The sequence below is a fragment of the Myiozetetes cayanensis genome, unplaced genomic scaffold, assembly GCF_022539395.1.
Source record: "Myiozetetes cayanensis isolate MyiCay16 unplaced genomic scaffold, myiCay2020 scf3, whole genome shotgun sequence".
Lineage (NCBI taxonomy): Eukaryota > Metazoa > Chordata > Aves > Passeriformes > Tyrannidae > Myiozetetes > Myiozetetes cayanensis.
The window spans coordinates 19624236-19630336 of record NW_026087521.1 but is presented as its reverse complement, the minus strand read 5'-3'; positions in this window follow the sequence as shown (position 1 = coordinate 19630336).

Below are 6101 nucleotides of genomic sequence, written 5' to 3'. Positions count from 1 at the left end.
GCATTTATAAAAATCCTAGAGATTTACACATCTTCATTCACTACACAACTCCCAGTACTTAATTATACTTAAGCTTTCAAAAATTAGATAATCATTTATGGATTTTGGTTTCAATGCTTAGGGTAAAAATCAAAAATTCCCATTTGTATTGAAAATGACATCCTTATTTTAACATGTGTTTGCTGAGGAAACAGTACAACAAAAAGCCATAAAGTTTTAATTATAACTGCTTAAAATCCAGGGCCAGAACTTCCAGAGGAGACACTTGGTCTGCTGGGAAAAAGATGAGTGTGCTTACAAAGGACATTTCATTTGCCAGCCCGCATTTCCTCTAGTTTTTCCCAGAAATTCAGTATAACATAAACCTGCATTTAGATGGTAAAAGGGAAAAATAAGGAAAAGAAATAGTTCTGGCATTAGGCCCAAGTGCCTCTTTCCAACACTTTATTCTTGGATCTGCCCTTGGTTCCAATCCTGCGGTTACTTTAATATGAGACTGTGTTTAAACAAAAGGACTTACGGCAGGAGACCAGGCCTCCCCAGCACTTGAGTAGAAACTGATGATTTAGAGAAAATTAGGTAGTGGTAGGCCAAGCCAGCAACTCTTATAAGTAAAGACAGGCTTGCAGACAAACACTTTGCTGCTGTGGGACATTCTGACAAACCTGTGTGAAAAAGAGTTAAGCAGACTTTTGTAAAGATCTTGAATATAGAGGGGAAAATACCTATCTGCATATATACTGTATTGCTGATGTTTCCCAGGCTGAAGTTCTCTTTCCACAATAGAGAATTCCTTGATTTTCCATGGTCATGTGGAGAGTTTTCTGGGGAGCCTGGTGCCAGGGGTCTGCACAGGGACAGAGACATTCGGTATGCCCAATGCCATTCCTTTGACAGCCACTACCTGTCTAGCTGAAAGGTCATATTCACTGTCCAGCTCTCTCAGCTTTTCCTTATAGGAGAGACACTCTAGTACCTCCATCATCTTTGTGTCCCATCATGTCTTCTTCCCAGGCACTAAAATATTCTCTGTCACTGCCTTGGAGTAATTCTCATGATATTTAAAGCTTTTCCCAGAAGCTCCTTTGACTCTTCTGCTGTTTTTGTTGTCATCTGAAGCAGCCCTTTGCTCTGCTGGGATACTTGCTTTCTCAGGCTCTCAGCTTTGTTATTTTGGAGTGTTAATTCTTTATATCTAGTCTGAATCTAGATATATTATCTTCTAGTTTAAACTCTCCTTTGAACCCTCCTCTAGTTTAAAACCATTAGTCCTTGTCATACTGCTATAGATCCTATTAAAAAGTCCGTCTCCATCTTTCTTCCAATTCCCATTTAAATACTGAAAGGCCAGCCACAATAAGGTCTCCCTGGAGCCTTCCCTTCTTCCAGCTATTAATTTATTCTAGACATCTAGTCACTCCTTTACATTGTGCAGGCCCTTCCAACAACAGGATAAATTTGCCAATGTGAAGTCTGCAGGACTGTACTTAGAGGACAAATAGTACATAGTTTTCTTAGCCCCCATTGTGGTACATCCTTTTTCCAAGTTTGCATGGATGAACACATCCATCACTTTGCAAAAGAAGTTCCTGAACTGCTCTCAGAAGCTCTTTTCCTCAGCAACAAAATGTACCCATCTGTCTTCTCTGCTGTGCACCCCAGGGTCTGGGCACAGGCTTGTTATTCCAGAGCAGTAACTGCTAAACTGCCATGGGGTTATTGCCATGGTATAAAAGCTCTAAGAGCAAAAACTGGTATTATCTTTTAAGCATGTAATTTTTCTTTACAGGCAGCCATCTGCAGTGCAGTGGGTTATGGAGTGATTTTCTGTCTCATTTCATGCAAGACATCAGATTTTGCATTTGAATCATGCATTCCTTATTTCAGGTATTTATTGTAGTCTGTGCTTTCCCTAGATGTGCTTGTGGAAGGCTAGACTAGTGACTGCTATGAGCCCTGTGATTATAAAGAAAAATTAGTTAAGCAAGAGTCAGTAAACATCTTTGCTCTTGAATGCAGCAGGAGGCCCAACAACTTCTTTCAGCTGAAGCTGGCTCTGACTCCAGGCAAATCCATTCTGTGAACAAACAGCAAGTCAGTAAAGCATTAAAAGTCAGAAGCATCAAAAACCACTCAGGACAACAGGACTGTCAGGCCAACATTTCCTTGAATCTGACTCATGGAGCCCTGAGATCCTCATTGGCATGGCAGTCATTCACAATATTTTTGTTTGTATACTGTTGCAGAACAGTTATAAAACACTTGAAAGCTGTTCAGAGAATAGCAAAACCTGAAGATTTGTGGCTTGTAAATAAAGTACATAGAATGTTTTGCCATAAGTTACAGTCTGTTTACAGACAGAGTGAAATATTCATCATTAACAGACAGAAAATATTGGAAGATGTCTCAAAATTATTGTCCTGTTTAAAACTCCCAATGTGCTCTGTGGCATGTATTTTAGCAGAATGATTTTAATGAGAAAACATATTGTTTCTTTAAAGTGAAACATTCTTTGATCAATATTCCACAATATTTTTTGCAGCACCCCAAACCATCTTGACTTGGTTATGATGGCAGGTAGGGCATTGGCATGTTCTTAGCTTTAGATTAGATAGTTTAGACACAGCTTGAGTAGCTTTGGGACAAACTGTTTCACTCTCTTGTGCTTAAGGCTGGATTTTCACTATTCCTATTAATATCCTTCTATGACTGTGATATGAAGGCAAGAATTTTCCCCTATGCAGTGCTCGGTCAAGTGCGTTTGAGGCTGTCTCCAGTTCTCATTCAGTCAGTGGCTTTAGGAGCCTGGTCTCATGCTCTCAGACTTAGCTTTTCATTAGAGCTCCCTTTGATGCAAGCTTGAGAGGGCAGTGACAAGCTTGTTTAAAGCTGGAGATGAAATTCCCTCAGTGCAGTCTCTTTTACAGCCTGTGAGCTCTAACCCTGCTGTACTTTTAACTGGCAGATAACCCGGTGGCTGGGACATGCAAGAGAAGCTTCAGCTCCGCTTCACTCGCTTTGGGTACCAACACTGGCTTTGGAAGCCAGCTCTGGAGGTACAAAGGAGGTGCAAAATAACTGTCAGCTGTACTGACTGCATCCCCAGCACAGAGGTAAATTCTGCCCTGGGTTTTGGTGCCAAGGAGTCACAGGAAGTACAATGCAGAGAACAGTTCAGCTCCCAAGATCAGGGCCTGACTCACAGACAGTATCAACCCAGCACACCTAGCTGCAGGACCAGAGCATCCTCTCCAGCATGCTGAGCACCAGAAAACCCCAGTGGAGTCAGAAAGACACATAATGTTGACGGGCTGGGCCTACTGCATGATAATGGGAAATGAAGGGAAAAGAAATGACTAAGTATAGCTTATTTACAAAGCAAAGTATGGAAGATGAACATTTCTATGCAAGATGCATACTTACATTTATATATAGAATTTGTAGGTATATACTTGATATATATAAATCTATGTGTGTTTATGTGTACATTTACCCTGTACAGCTAAATGTTAGTAACATCAATAGTAAAAATCATTATTGCATTAAAAAAGTCCCAACAGAAGCCCTTCTCTAGCTGCTGTGAGACAGAAATGGCTGATCTCCTGCTGGGTTTGCACAGCCTAAATATAGCTCAAAAGATGTTTCTGACACACTTGTCTCTCCTTTTTGGTTGTCAAATGTAGTCTGAGTAAGAGTACCCTGAAGAAAAGGGTTTCTGTGCTCTCAACATGCAGTCCTATTTCCTGTGAAATAAATGGGAAAGCAGCCTTGAAGAATGTGAGTCATCGGATCTGTCAAGCCGAAACCACTAGGCAGAGATAAGGCAGATGGAGATGTAAATGCAATTCAGGCTAAAGAGACATTTAAAAATGAGGCCTTATCTCAACTTCTTTGTCTTTAGTTATTCAGTTTAGGTAAGTCCCTTTTGGTGGGTAGGACATGAAAATATTCCTTTCAGTTCAGCAAGGCAGTGTTTGCTACGTGCATCAGATATTTACCCCACATCAGCCAAGATGAAGCTGCATTTGCTCTCTGCTTTTTTGGCAGATGAAACACCATGTCTGGGCCACCATCCTGCCCTTAGTGAGTAGTTACTGTGTTAACATTCAGAGCTGAGTGCCCGATTTCTTCAGCCTTATGAAAGACAATGGTGCAAATGCTCCTATAACAGATGAGTGGGTGTTCTGTGAGTTTAACTTGTCCCAGGAATGAGGAAAACCATATGGTTTCCTTTCTTTCTTTAAGTCAGTCCAGTCAAACATGATATTGATTTCTGCAAGGGCAGCAACAGACCCTAAATCAATAGAAATAAGCAACCAGCAGTATCACAGACAATGACAGTGACTTGAGTCCTGCTCTTGAATGAATAGAGAACATGAGCACCTTAGTGGGCAACTCTTCTGCCCTCATCAGGCCATCATGCTTGAGAAGCCAGCTCTGCATTTTCTGCACAATGAATTTCCCTCCAATTATTGCATGTTGCTATTTTAAACAAACGTTTCAACTTGAACATTTTCAAGTTCAGATCCTCAGTTTTGGGACAGTCTGCTTTTCCTGACACTGGTATGTAAATGTATCGGTATACCACTTCAGCTACAGACCCATATGGTTGATGTAGTGCCTAATGATGCCAAGTGGATAGTGAAAAGGCAACCTCAAGGATTCCCCGATTCATTTGTAACACTGTCAGCTGAGTTGCTGCAACCAGGAAGAAATTCACCACACTGCCTTTGGTAATTTAAAGTACAGTGGTATAAGGGAGTTATACAGCTTTAAAACTGGCCTCAAGGTCCTATTCCTTGCCTTTATTACGAATTTAATGATTGTTGTATGGCAATCTTCCGTGTTTTTTCTAAATATTTATTGGTGTTTAACTAAAGTCCTGAACTATAATGGTTTTGTCTAAAAAATTAATTCTAACTACAGTATTCATCTAAATGAATAGGATGTAGTGGGGCATTTTACTCACCTCCAGATTCCATGCCATCGCTTTTGAGTGACTCTGAGTGACTGGCAATAACCCATCAGGCAGCAGAGACCTTGCCTGCAGTCCCACTACAGGTGATGCTCCACTCCTTGGCTGTGGTAGCTTCCTCCTGTACCTTGGGTAGAATGAGACCCTGACTATGCAGGTGCAGCTTTGTTATTTAAAAAGTCACACCAGTGACTTTTCCCAGGGCTGAAGGGAGGTAAACCAGCAGGAGCCACTGCAGTCATCATCTCCCAGCTGCCCTGGACCGGACTGCATTAGCTCCATGCCGCACTGCTCCACAACCTCAGGTGTTACCACCAGGTCCTCCAGCTGTGCCTAACTCCCCTTCCCTGTCTGCAGCACACATCCTGTGCCTTGCTGCTGTTTTGGTATTGGGCTGTTCAGGCCAAAAAGGCTGGGCACAACTGATGTAAGGGAGAATGGTGGCTTTACATAATATGAATCACATGTCCTGCATACTGCTTATCATAAAATCCCAGTTGTATATAACTAAGTGTGATGGACAGAAATTTGTTTGGATGGGCTGGTTGAGCCCTGCTATTATTTCCCTGATAAACCAGGACTGATGTTTTAAACAAAGTGTTTTCCTGCCACATAAGGGAAAAGGTTGATAAGAAGCAGATCCTGTGGAGGAGGGGCAATGCTTCTTATCATGCCAATTTCCCCTCTCCCGATAAGGCTGACAGTGTAAAACTCCCTCCCAGGGGAGATAATCGGGGGCATTCACATGCCAGTCTGAAAGTATTCCTCCCTAAGGAAGGAGGCACAACTGGAACACTTAGTAGAAGGGCCAAACAGTGGCCATGTCATTAGAAGGGGCCGCAAACCATCAAAGATCCCTGAAGAAAACCCCTCCCCTGGGGAATTACTGGGGCATTCCCACATGAACCTGAAAGTATATAAGCCATCCAACTCTTTGTTGTGTGGGTCCTGACCCCAACGGATCAAGACTGCCATGATGACTCTGACACAGACATTGAAATGGCACTGATCAAGTCTCATTGCTGGATCCATGGGTGGTGACATCTTTCCTCTTCACTATCTATTCTTGTTCTTGCCTTCTCTTTCTTCTTATATCTTTTCTTCGTCATAATTTTATAATTTTATA